Here is a 15,341-nt window from a genome sequence, read left to right as displayed (position 1 = left end):
GTCATCTGGACCAGTGCCGTAGGAGATGTAATGGCTGCCAGTTCCTGTTGCCATTCCTGAAGGGATTAAACTTAGAGACCGCACCAAATATTTTGCAGCACTCCACTTTCTGTTGTGTAATAGAGATTTTGCATTGACATCATCATCTTCCCAAGAAATTTACACTAATACCTGTTTCCTGTTCCATGGAACACAAATTATAGGTTTACAAGACATAATTGGAAAAGGTGTGTAAGTTATAATGGAGGCAAAACTAAACTATTGTCTGATGACCTTACTACAAAATATCATTCTATACTTAAAGGGTATGGACTTTTATCAGCCAAAATCGCTATAAGTTATAGTGGAGAACAACTAGGAAAACATGAAATACACCATCTGAATGTTCACCATGCAATCATACCTATTAATGGCTGCCTGCCCATGGCTCCCTCAGACATAATCAACCATTTTCCAGGGGTCTTGGAAGGTAGACCTCTATATATGGGACTGTCTCTAATGTTAATTTCATTTCTTAACGCTCCATGATGTACAATAATGTCATAGAGTGGGTCCGGGTGTTTGGAGTGGGCTCAGCAGCGGAGTCCGCTCCAGACAGAGGTACAAGAAATCAAATAACGTCCCTTATGGAGAAAAAAAATACAGGGTCAAAACTGGAAAGTATTTTTTAGAATTAAAAAAAGGATAAAAAAAAAGTTCAATTTATTTACCACCTATTTGCCCAGTGAAAAATAAAGCAAATAAATAAATATAAGCAGAAAATTATAAATAAGCATATTAAGCATTCCATAAAAGTTTGATGTATCAAAATATAAAATTATTTGACCTGTAAGCTAAATATTTAATAAAAAAAAAATTCATGCACTTTCCTCAAAAATTGCAATAAAAAGCATCCAAAACATCATATGTGCTCCAAAATGTTATAATTTAGAACCAAAACTCAGAAAACAAAAAAACAGCCCCATCAGTATAAAAATTAAAAGGTTTCGGGTCTTGGAAAATGGAGTCTCAAAATCCCTTTAAGAACCTGTGGTCAGTCCTCAAAAAGTGAGTTGGCAAAGAAAACATAGAAGTTGTGATAAACCCGAAGCACTAATTAAATAAGAATGGGTGGTCATCAGTCAGGATTTCGCCCAGAAGGTGATATCCAGCTGCCAGGGCAAAGGGCAGAAGTCTGGAAGAGCAAGAGTCAACTCTGTAAATATTGAGTCTTTACATAAATTGCATGTATTTGTCAATAAAAGTTTAAAAACATATGAAATGCTGATAATTGTATATCAGTAACCATAGAAACATCCAACTAAAAGATCTAACAACACTGAAGCAGTAAACTGTGAAAAAGTTTTATCACTCTCAAAACTTTTGGCCATTTTACCAGTTGTCATTTGATTTTACCAGAATTAATAGAGGGGAGGCAGGAGCATTTACTCTACCCCTTCTTTTCTTATTTTTTGCTTATTTTACTTATGTTTTAAGTCATCTTTGAAGATTTGTATTATGACAGTGCATTTAATTTTTGTGTATACCTTTTCTCTTGCCTTGTACAATCCGTGCTAGCAAGAATCTGTCCGGCTAGGGAGAATATAGTCCTGCAGGTTACTCTGGTGGTCGATAAGTAGGTACAGGAGGAAGATTAACTAGACAAGTACTTTACATGCACCTTGTGTTTTCGATATGGCACAACAGATGCAACAGTAGGAAAACTTAAATTTGGGAGGGCTATAACATGTTTGGTGCAGAAAATCGCTCTAGAATCAAGGATTTTCAGGGCGAGTACCTCCAACTGACCACAGCTTGCTACATCTCTCCCATCTGCTCATTCTTGGTTATGGATTATTTCTATCCCAGCTTCGTAGACCCTATATGGTTCTGTCCAATTGTGACCCTCTATAAAAAACAATGTTCAGTTAGCGACTGCTTACACAACAATTACCACTCTATCCTAATTACTTAAAGCAGAACTTTTTATTGCAACACTGGAGTGGTATAAACTCACTAAAAAAAGACCCCACTACTATTTAAAACAACTTTAATTGATTAATATTAAAAAGGAGGGGCTTTTGTCAAGCAGGGATAAGTCACAAACATGAGTGGGTAGGGATTCTGGCCATAATTATGACGTAATGGATTCCCTAACTTCCCGCGGAGGTTGACACCCTAAAGAGTGATGTGGCGCACTGGCACCTCGCTCAATGTCGGCTCGCCGTCGATGACCCTGTTGAACCCTGAAAAGTAGCACCACCGTGAATATTAAACAACAACCACACACTTATACGTGACACAAAAGGTGACCCCCCAATAGAAAAGTTTAGAAATGACAATATATAAAGAAGTAGCCGTGTCTAAGACGCAAAATATAGCAATAACGCCTCACAAACACATGAAGGTAGCACACATATACCTTATCAGATGGACAGATAGTGATTGTAGGTGCTATCCATTAACAACAAGGAGTTATAGCTCCTCCAACAGGCCAGAATGAGGCTCTCATAGACTTATACTGGGAGGTTGAGAACATTACCTCTGGCTTCTAATCATTCAAAGGTCACGAGATGGCACTGCAGGAAGAGCTGAAGATGGCAGGTGGTAAGGATTAACCTAGGGTCAGGGAACTTACCGTAGATTAGCAGTACCAATCCAGTACTGCAATAACCTCCTGGAGTGGTGCATTAAATAATGACCCTTTTTATAATGAGACAACTACCTGACATGTGACGGCCACTAGCTCAGCCCCTTAATTGAACACAGTGACCAGATCTGAATTCTCCACACCCACCATGTTTAGCCAAATGTTGTGCACATCATGCATTCATACATGGGTAATGGGAATAGTTAAGGAGAGACCTGCTAGGGTCTTCAGGGTCAGTCGACGTCGAGCGGGGGCGCCATATCGTATCCCAGGGTGCCAACCTCCGCTGTCAGGAAGGGAATCTCTGTAGGGAAAGGCACCTCTATCTTCCCTAGTCCTCTCCTATACTTATACCGGTATCACACACCAGGTACCAGAGACCCTACAGGCTCTCTACTATTGGTTTATATGGTATTTATGTGGTCTTTTTTGTTTTAATCATTACATTAAAATATATCCTTTTAGGTCTCTGTTAGTTTTTTGGTTTCTAATGGGAATAATTAAGCCTACAAAGCAGAGAAGTCGCACCTATACCCTACTGGTCCCTGAACAGACGGGAAAACCCTAGCTGCACAACTAACAACACCACCTCGGACCTGGCTACTTAAAAGGCCATTGAGGGGTTCCTTGTACATCCCAAGGAACCAGAGGGGAGGATGCTGGGCACTGCTAACCAGGAGAGGGGAAGTGTGCAGAGGGATATGAGGACCCAGAGTGAGGAAACTTAAAGCAGGGAAAATCCTTTTGCTGAAGGCCTGGAATTGCTTAGCACTAATCCACTTAGAAGTATAGCCAGCAAGGAAGTGTAGTGAAGGGATAATATATATATAGCCCAACACAGAATGTGATAGGGGAACCAAAACAGGACAATGGGAAACACCTAAAGAGGAGTTATCCCAAAAAGTTAAAATAAAGGCAGTATGAACCACCATCAGCATAAGGACAGGGAAGAAAATATCAATATCTCAGCAGAGTGGAAAACCAACCACGAAGCAAGAGGTCACGGAACCAAATCGCCAAACCAAGCCATGACATTGATGAGGCCAGGCCTGAGGTTTGCATTTACTGAAATGGATAATTAATATATAATCAAAATAATTAATTTAGTAGGAATCCATGTATATATGAGCACTATTTCACTTTACTTGAGTTCAAGTCATTATACTCTTATAAATTAGATGCAAATGTTTGTGACGCAAAGTCTGTAAGCTGGAATACATAAGGGAGATAATTAATACTTTCATTGGAGGAATAATTTGTAAAATGTAAATAATGTCCGGCTTAATTACATAAATCATTATTTCTACCATCTGTATTGTCTGTGCATAACAATTTCAAATTTATATTACTAGTGTGATGAGAAGTTAGTTTCAATGATGATTGTCAGTTTTGATCACAAATACATCATCAGTCTCCTGTTCATCAAACATTCTTTTTTTTTTATACAATTTTTTAAGCTTTTTTTAATCCCAATTCTAAGAAAAGTTGGGACGCTATGTTAAATATATAGAAGAACAAGAAGAATGCAATGTTTTGGAATTTTCTTATAGTCATATTTCATTTTCAACAGAACATAGAACACAGATCAGAAGGTGAAACTTATTTTTCTTACACATTTCTGATTTTTTTTTACCACTTAAATAAAAAAACCTATACATGTTTGGTATCTACAAACTCGTACTGACCTGGGGAATCATATTACCAGGTCAGTTTTAGCATTTAGTGAACATGGCGAATAAACAAAAAAAAACTATTGTGGAATTGCACTTATTTTTTTTTTCATTTCAACGCACTTGGAATTTTTTTCCTGCTTTCCAGTGCATCAAATGATAAAATTAATGGTGTGATTCAAAAGTACAACTCATTCCACAAGAAAAAAAGACCTTGTACGACTATGAGGATGGAAAATTGTTCTTGTTATGGCTGAGGTCTGCGCTACCTGTGCAAATATCACTCCTCGCAGCTCTCCCTCCCCTAATACCTCAGTTACTTAAAAGGGAGACCCCTCACCCGACATAGCCCCCCCTCCAGCTTCACTTATAGCCTGCCTGAACAGACTGCATTTTCTATTTAAACAGCATCATGCTCTTCAAATAATAAAACTCTAAAGGAGTTAACCCTTTACTGGAAAAAAAAAAAACCATAGTCATCTAGGAGTGTTTTCCTGAAGAGTGGCATCCCAAAACCCTCCTAACCACTAAGGAGAATACTGTAGATGCTGAGGTGCAGTTTTAGTTGAGGTTTTCTTTTATTCAAACTTTATGACCATCTTATAATATACTCGCAGAAGAGCACGGCGTTGCCCGGGCATAGGAACTAACTGTGGTTAGTTATAGCACCTCACTTCTCTTACTTTCCCATGATGCCTCTCATTTTCCCCCTAACACCTGTCATTTTCCCCTCAGTATATACCTGCATGTCATCTCCCCTGTATATAGTATATACCTGTATGTCATCTCCCCTGTATATAGTATATACCTGTATATCATCTCCTGTATATAGTATATACCTGTATGTCATCTGCCCTGTATATAGTATATACCTGTATGTCATCTCCTCCTGTATATAGTATATACCTGTGTGTTCTCTTCCTGTATATAGTATATACCTGTGTATCATCTCCTCCTGCATATAGTATATACCAGTATGTCTTCTGCTCCTGTATATAGTATGTATCTGTGTTTCATCTCCTCCTGTATATAGTATATACCTGTATTTCATCTCCCCTGTATATAGTATATACCTGTATGTCATCTCCTCCTGTATATACCTGTATGTCTTCTGCTCCTGTATATAGTATGTACCTGTGTTTCATCTCCTCCTGTATATAGTATATACCTTTATGTCATCTCCCCTGTATATAGTATATACCTGTATATCATCTCCTGTATATAGTATATACAGTACCTGTATGTCATCTCCCCTGTATATAGTATATATCTGTATGTCATCTCCTCCTGTATATAGTATATACCTGTATGTCATCTCCTGTATATAGTATATACCTGTATGTCATCTCCCTTGTATTATATACCTGTGTCATCTCCTCCTGTGTATAGTATATACCTGTATGTCATCTCCCCTGTATATAGTATATACCTGTATGTCATCTCCCCTGCATATAGTATATACCTGTGTGTCCTCTCCCCTGTATATAGTATATACCTGTGTCATCTCCTCCTGTATATAGTATATACCTGTGTGTCCTCTCCTCCTGTATATAGTATATACCTGTATGTCATCTCCTACTGTATATAGTATATAGAAACATATACTATTAAGCTGGCCTATTAAATGACTCTTCCCACATATAATAAAGAACCAACAAAAGAATACTGGAAGCATATGTCATGAGTACTAAAAGAACAACAAATTTTATTGAGTACATACAAAACAAATAATCATAAAATTAAAACATATTTTATACCGTCCTCAGAGAGACACACATGCAAAATATAACTGCAGGCATAAGGCCATGCACAGCAACCACACTAAGTCTCCAAAAATAGTATCATAATGCACACAAATAAATATTCATAAGTATGATCAGAGTACTGTATACACTAGAAATCAGTGTATGGCACATGGCACAACGTCCTAAGCAAGTAGGAAGCACTATCACCTTACTACAAAATGTATGAACCAGTAAATAGAAATAGCTGCCATTAAAGTAAAGTGCTAAAGTGCATTGTAAACATCCTCACATAGCTGCCATAACATAGTTAACAGTACTCTAAGACAAGCTGTGCATAAGGGCATAAGGGGCTAATAGCCACACTATGTCCCATATAGTACGCATATAAATAAAGGAGTTTGGAAGCAGTACATAACCTGTGCGTGCAGTCCTGAAGGCCCCAACGCGCGTTTCGCGTCTTGATACATTCCCCCGCATATTTATATGCGTACTATATGGGACATAGTGTGGCTATTAGCCCCTTATGCCCTTATGCACGCTTGTCTTAGAGTACTGTTAACTATGTTATGGCAGCTATGTGAGGATGTTTACAATGCACTTTAGCACTTTACTTTAATGGCAGCTATTTCTATTTACTGGTTCATACATTTTGTAGTAAGGTGATAGTGCTTCCTACTTGCTTAGGACGTTGTGCCATACACTGATTTCTAGTGTATACAGTACTCTGATCATACTTATGAATATTTATTTGTGTGCATTATGATACTATTTTTGGAGACTTAGTGTGGTTGCTGTGTATGGCCTTGTGCCTGCAGTTATATTTTGCATGTGTGTCTCTCTGAGGACGGTATAAAATATGTTTTAATTTTATGATTATTTGTTTTGTATGTACTCAATAAAATTTGTTGTTCTTTTAGTACTCATGACATATGCTTCCAGTATTCTTTTGTATATAGTATATACCTGTGTGTCATCTCCTCCAGTATTAGACCTTGTGCACACATTATTTGGTCAGTATTTTACCTCAGTATTTGTAAGCTAAAACTTGGAGTAAAACAATCAAAGGAAAAGTTTATTAGAAACGCATCACCACTTCTGTATTTTCTCCTACTGGTGGTTTTGGCTTATAAATACTGAGGTAAAATACTGACCAGATACTGAACGTGTGAATGTGGCCTTATACACAGCCACCACCTGCAGCGCTTCACTCTTCTCTATAGACAGCCACATACTGCAGCAGCACCGCACTTCTCTCATTTTCCCCCTGTCATCTCTCATTTTGCCCCTCACATCTCTATCCATGAGGTTCCTCCCTTTCCATTGACTGCATGCCTCACAGAAGCAACTCCATTCTAGACACGACGGAGCTAGATGTGGCCTGTGCCTGCTATGTTGTGTGGGCGGGGCTCGACACACACACATACACTCAACGTTATATATTACATTACTGTATTTTTTGGACTATAAGACGCACCTTTTTCCCAAAAATTTTTTGGGGAAAATGGGTGTGAGTCTTATAGTCGGAATAACTTACAAGTAGTGTGGCGGCAGCAGGAGTCGGGCAATTCTGTGGCGAACCGTTGCTGAGATCTCAATCTGAGCTATCGCCGCCCCCGGTGATCATTTTCCTGGAAGCCACCGCATCGCAGTAATGGATGTGTGGGGGCTCCGAGCTTTCACAAAATGCCAGCGGAGCCCCCAGCACCACAGAGCACCGATGAACTTGCTGCATCAGCCTGGGATGGGATTTCCCAGAGGCCACCACATCACAGCAATGGATGTGCGGGGGCTCCGGACTTTCAGAAAATGTCGGCAGAGCCCCCGCACCATGAGCACTGCCGAACCTGCCACACCTATTTGACACATTAATTTTTTTTCCCCTATTTTCCTTCTGAAAATTTGGGATGCATCTTATGGTCTGGTGCGTCTTATAGTCCAAAAAATACGGTATTTATATCGGTAAAAGGGCATAAGAGCTTTTTCTTATTATAATCACGTGGCCTATTCGTGTAACCATATCACTGTATACCTGATCATGGCTCTGGAGATTTAATGAGAAGTTATTGAAAAAGCATCATGTCAGTGAAGAGCTTCTCCCTCTTTTCAAAGAATACTTTGAACTTAATGTAGGTTGCGTTTCATCAGAAGCAATATTATGGGAAGCTCACAAAGCAGTGTTTAGGGAACAATGTATAGCTATGAGATCTAGACTTACGAAAGACTATAAATTGATACAAGAGGCTTTGACTTCGGAATTAAAGCTTCTTGAAGCAAATATGTTCTCTAAACCCTCCAGAATAACCCTTAAATGACTTATAGACGTTCGGGCTCAGTTATAATACTTGGCTTTGAAACGGGAGGACAAGCTTCTTCTCTATACTCAACAAAGATATTATGAGAAAGCCAATAAACCCCACATGTTATTAGCTAAACAAGTTAGAGATCATACAGAACAGACTACCCCGCATGCCTTACGTAATAAAAATAATCAAATTACACATAACCCTAAAGAAATTGCTGACATTTTTCATGACTACTTCTCACAACTTCACTCGCTCCCTTCTACTCTCCCATCTAACCAACTAACCAGAAGTAATCTTGTTGGTTCTTTCTTGGACTATTATCAATTACTTTCTCTGTCGTCAGAAGCAATAGCATCATTAAATGAAGTACTTACTGAAGAGGAAATTAAAGATGTAATCCATAACCTTCTAAATAGGAAGACGCCGGGATCTGATGGTCTGTCCTACTTATACTACAAGACCTTCCAAGATGAACTTCTCCCTATAACAATTCCCTTTTTCAATTATTTTCTAAAGGGAACCCCGATCCATGACTCCATGCTACACTCCTTTATAACATTGACTCCCAAACCAGGCAAGGATAGACTAGACTGTAAAAACTATAGACCCGATGGACCTTCTCAATTCAGATGTTAAGATAGTCACAAAAAGTTTAGCAATACGTCTGAATCAGTGGTTGCCTTATATGATCCACCAAGATCAAGTGGGAATTGTCCCTTTTAGACAAGATGGAGACAACACCAGAAGGGCAGTTGATCTTAGAGAAATAGTTAAAAAAAAATCTGGGGAACCTACTCTTCTCCTGAGTTTGGATGCTGACAAGGCGTTTGATCGCCTCAGTTGGCCTTTTATGCTTAAGGCCCTTGGAACATATGGCATAGAAGGCCCTTTTTTAAAAAGCTGTAGAGGGATTATACTCTAGTCCCTCAGCTATGATGTATCTTCCTTGTAGCTCCTCCAAACCAATTAAGATTAAACAAAGCACCAGGCAGGGTTGCCCGTGTTCCCCTCGATTTTTCGTCCTTTGCATTGAGCCTTTGGCTGCTGCCATTAGAGCATCGCCAGACAGTAAAGAAGTCCAGTTTAAAGGCAAATAATTAAAATTATCCCTTTTTGCCGATGATCTCCTAACACTCATGAAACCTCATATATCGCTCCCCAGCCTTCATTCATTGCTTATAAAATTTGGCCAATTATCAGGCTATAAAACAAATACAAGTAAAACTGGACCCCTTCCACTTAACATAAATGATTCCCATTTAGATCACCTCCAGAGTAACTTTACCACTGGCGCATCACTTCTCTCAAATACCTAAGAATCAATCTCACAACCTCGTACTCCACTCTATGCGAGAACAATTTCCCTCCATTATATACAGAAATGCGATCCTTATTGATGAAGTGGAAATCACTCCCCTCTCACTATTTGGACTCATTTCAGCAATAAAAATGACTATCCCCCCACAAATGTTATATCTTTTTGAGACTTTACCCATATCGGTCCCACTCAGAAATTTACGTGCTTTTCAAGCAGTCACTTTAAATTTCATATGGGCAGGAAGACGTCATAGAATGCCAAAGTCGGTAATGTTGGCTGATAAAAAGATGAGAGGTATAGCGGCACCTAACTTTATTCATTATTATTGAACATCGCACCTCCGCACGATTCCATCATGGTCTTCTAAACCTGCCTGTATGAAATGGATGGAGATTAAAAAATTATGGTTAGCCCTAGCTCACCCCAACTCCGTGATCTGGAATGGGGCCTACAATCCCCCGTCAATAGACCTATTGTGTCCAATGATGCATACCAGAAATATATGGAGGGTCTGCTCTAAAAAATTAAATCTGGCATCCACAAATTCTGTCCTTGCTTCCTTACTTTTTCATCCGAAGTTCCCTGAAAGTTTAACCCACTCGTTTACAGGGGTATGGACTCAATCTGATATAATCAACTATAAAATGCAAATTCTACATTCCTATGATGAGCTGAAAACAAAATTCCCCCTCCAGAATCAACAAAATCCTTCATCTCTGGCTCCATACGGCTGAATTTTTACATAAAATGGACCCATCTATTCCTTCCCTTTGCTGGCATTGCGTCCTGTCTAAAGGTTCTATTTTTCACATTTTTTGGGACTGTCCTCTGATTAAACAGTTCTGGGTGATAGTCCAACTCGTCATTAAGCAAGTTTTTGAAGTAGATCTCCCATTGAATCCTCAGCTCTTTCTATTAAATATTTCCCTGAATCCATATCCATGTGATCCGTTAGCCTGCTTTTACATGTATTAACAGCAGCACGCTATTTGATTGCTTACCATTAGAAGAAAACCTCTCCACCTTCCCAACTAGATCTATGTTCTTGCATCAAAGATATCAGGAACTTTGACTACCAGGCAGACCTTAATGACAATACTGTAGAGAGATTTAACCTTGTTTGGTCTCCTTGGGATTCCTATTGGGCCATGTTAAATATATGACCTCGATGAGATGGATACAACTAGGTCGTAACATTCCACATAATTTCCCCTCCTTTCCTTTTGTCTGAGTCTGTGTGTTTGTCTGTTTGTAAAATTTTAGTCCTTGTCTACTTGTAAATGTTTAACTATTACTATAGTATAAGATTGGTTGTTAACCTATAAATGATAGTAAAAAATCTAAAATGCCTACCGTAATTATTTTTTCCTTTCCTGTAAAATTTGAAAAATTTAAATAAAAATTAGAATAAAAAAGTTATGGCTCTTGGAAGAAGGGGTATGAAAAGGAAAGTGCAAAAACGGAAAATCGCAAGGTCATGAATGAATTAAAGGGGTTGTCCAACTGAAATAAAAAAATTGCTATGAAAGCCATTTTTGGTGAAAAATAGTAAATGAGGCAATATTGACCAAGTTGAAAGTCCATTGCTCCAGCGTCAGCTGCTCGGATGCTCTCTGTCTGGACCAGAAATGATGATGTCCCTTTCAGTAGTCATGTGACTACTGAGGCGCTTGATTGACTGTAGCAGTCAGGTGAGGCGCTGCAGACAATCTTAGATCCCAAGATCTTCAAATTTAATATCTAACACGGAAGTTTGGACATCTCCTGAACTTTTATGTACACCTGTGTGGTTTAGGAATTGGCTGCAAAACTGATATTCTATGGTAGTATAAGCGGGAGAGCACACCATGGGTGGTGTTTGGGTGGGATTTTACCTTTGACGCAGTATTGAGCGCCCCCAGGGTAGCAATCAAATTACTTCTCCCAGTTGCACCTTAAGGTAAATCTATCACGATACAAGGGTTACCTAAAATGTATAAGGATGTGAACTGTATGGCTTACCCCAGAATACACTGGGATCCTATAGTCACTGCATGAATAAATCATATACAGACATGGGAAAACCACAAACTGAAATGTTAGAAGTGCCATCTGCTGGTCAAAGAGTGTGTGTGTCACTCTGAAATGCTGCAGAAATACAGAAGTGATCGAGTGATTGTAGGTTTAAACTAAAGAATGTTAAAAAAAAAAAAAGTAATGCCATTTTTCCTAAAATATACCAGCCCCCTAAAAAAAAGTTCCATAATTTCATATTCAATCACTTCCCCCTTATATATAAAAATATATATTTGGTGTATCTGGGTCTGTTACATTTGTGTCTTGAATAAAATAAAATAAAAATATTATATTATTTATAAGATACATTGAAGGACGTTAAAAAAGAACAAAATGCCAGAATTGCTGTCTACAGTCCCTTCGCTTCCCCCATAAAAGTTGGAATGAAAAGCAATGAAAAGGTATACACTCCAAAATGGCACCAATAAAAACTAGAGTTCATTCTTCAAAAAACAATCCGTCACTCAACTTGTGTGTTAATTATCCCTGTACTGTGACATCACTGTGTGTATTATCCCTGTATTGTGACATCAGTGTGTTTATTATCTCTGTACTGTGACATCACTGTGTGTATTATCCTTGTACTGTGACATCACTGCATTTATTATCCCTGTACTGTGACATCACTGTGTTTATTATCCCTGTACTGTGACATCACTGTGTGTATTATCCCTGTACTGTGACATCACTGTATGTATTATCCCTGTACTGTGACATCACTGTGTGTATTATCCCTGTAATGTGACATCACTGTGTTTATTATCTCTGTACTGTGACATCACTGTGTGTATTATGCCTGTACTGTGCCATCACCGCAGTTATTATCCCTGTACTGTGACATCACTGTGTGTATTATCCCTGTACTGTGACATCACTGTGTGTATTATCCCTGTACTGTGACATCACTGTGTGTATTATCTCTGTACTGTGACATCACAGTGTGTATTATCTCTGTACTGTGACATCACTGTGTGTATTATCCCTATACTGTGACATCACTGTGTATATTATCCCTGTACTGTGACATCACTGTGTATTATCCCTGTACTGTGACATCACTGTGTGTATTATCCCTATACTGTGACATCACTGTGTATATTATCCCTGTACTGTGACATCACTGTGTGTATTATCTCTGTACTGTGACATCACAGTGTTTATTATCCCTGTACTGTGACATCACTGTGTGTATTATCTCTGTACTGTGACATTACAGTGTGTATTATGCCTATTCTGTGACATCACTGTGTGTATTATCCCTGTACTGTGACATCACTGTGAATATTATCCCTGTACTGTGACATCACTGAGTATTACCCCTGTACTGTGACGTCACTGTATTATCCCTGTACTGTGACATCACTGTGTGTATTATCCCTGTACTGTGACATCACTGTGTGTATTATCCCTTGTACTGTGACATCACTGTGTATATTATCCCTTGTACTGTGACATCACTGTGTTTATTATCCCTGTACTGTGACATCACCGTGTGTATTATCCTTGTACTGTGACATCACTGTGTTTATTATCCCTGTACTGTGACATCACTGTATGTATAATCCCTGTACTGTGACATCACCGCATTTATTATCCCTGTACTGTGCCATCATTGTGTTTATTATCCCTGTACTGTGACATCATTACATTTATTATCCCTGTACTGTGACGTCACTGTGTGTATTATCCCTGTACTGTGACATCACTGTCTGTATTATCCCTGTACTGTGACATCACTGTGTTTATTATCTCTGTACTGTGACATCACTGTGTTTATTATCCCTGTACTGTGACATCACTGTATGTATAATCCCTGTACTGTGACATCACCGCATTTATTATCCCTGTACTGTGCCATCATTGTGTTTATTATCCCTGTACTGTGACATCATTACATTTATTATCTCTATACTGTGACATCACTGTCTGTATTATCCCTGTACTGTGACATCACTGTGTGTATTATCCCTATACTGTGACATCACTGTTTATTATCCCTGTACTGTGACATCACTGTGTTTATTATCCCTGTACTGTGACATCACTGTGCTTACTATCGCTGTACTGTGACATCACTGTATTTATTCCTGCACTGTGACATCATGGTGTTTATTATCCCTGTACTGTGACATCACTGTGTGTATTATCCCTATACTGTGACATCACTGTGTTTATTAATATAGAAAAAGGAAGCAGCATCCATTCCAGGTGAAAAAAATATAAAGATTCTTTATTCTGCCATAGTCACATACAACGTTTCGGCCATGTTGGCCTTTATCAAGTATCTTGCCTGTACAGTGACATCACTGTGTATTATCCCTGTACTGTGACATCACTGTGTGTATTAACCCTGTACTGTGACATCACTGTGTGTATTATCCCTGTACTGTGACATCACTGTTTATTATCCCTGTACTGTGACATCACTGTGTGTATTATCCCTATACTGTGACATCACTGTGTTTATTATCCCTGTACTGTGCCATCACTGTGTGTATTATCCCTGTACTGTGACATCACTGTGTGTATTATCCCTGTACTGTGACATCACTGTGTGTATTATCCGTATACTGTGACATCACTGTGTTTATTATCCCTGTACTGTGCCATCACTGTGTGTATTATCCCTGTACTGTGACATCACTGTGTGTATTATCCCTGTACTGTGACATCACTATGTTTATTATGCCTGTACAGTGACGTCACTGTGTGTATTATCCCTGTACTGTGACATCACTGTGTGTATTAACCCTGTACTGTGACATCATTGTGTGTATTATCCCTGTACTGTGACATCACTGTTTATTATGCCTGTACTGTGACGTCACTGTGTGTATTATCCCTGTACTGTGACATCACAGTGTATTATCCTTGTACTGTGACATCACTGTGTGTATTATCCCTGTACTGTGACATCACTGTGTATATTATCCCTGTACTGTGACATCGCTGTGTTTATTATCCTTTATATATTTGGTATCACTGTATCAATAAAAGGCTGATCTATGAAAATGTAACATTAATTTACTTGTTCGGTATATGACATGAAAAAAAACCGAAACGCCACATCTGCAGTTTTTCCATCACCGCAATTCAGTAAAAAAAAATGCAACAAAAGGCGATCAAATACACCATGTTCCAAATTATTATGCAAATGATATTTTTCTCGGATTATTCTAAATGGTCGGTGCAAATGACAGTCAGTCTAATAAAAAGGCCAAGTTACATGTTAACATAGGAGCCCTTCTTTGATATCACCTTCACAATTCTTGCATCCATTGAACTTGTGAGTTTCTGCTTGTATTTCTTTGCATGAAGTCAGAATAGCCTCCCAGAGCAGCTGTTTTGATGTGAACTGCCTCCCACCCTCATAGATCTTTTGCTTGATGATACTCCAGAGGTTCTCTATAGGGTTGAGGTCAGGGGAAGATGGTGGCCACACCATGAGTTTATCTCCTTTTATGCCCATAGCAGCCAATGACTCAGAGGTATTCTTTGCAGCATGAGATGGTGCATTGTCAGCATGAAGATGATTTTGCTCCTGAAGGCACATTTCTGCTTTTTATACCATGGAAGAAAGTTGTCAGTCAGAAACTCTATTTACTTTGCAGAGGTCATTTT

The sequence above is a fragment of the Ranitomeya variabilis genome, chromosome 4 (genome assembly GCF_051348905.1).
Source record: "Ranitomeya variabilis isolate aRanVar5 chromosome 4, aRanVar5.hap1, whole genome shotgun sequence".
Classification (NCBI taxonomy): domain Eukaryota; kingdom Metazoa; phylum Chordata; class Amphibia; order Anura; family Dendrobatidae; genus Ranitomeya; species Ranitomeya variabilis.
Note: the sequence above shows the minus strand (reverse complement) of the source record.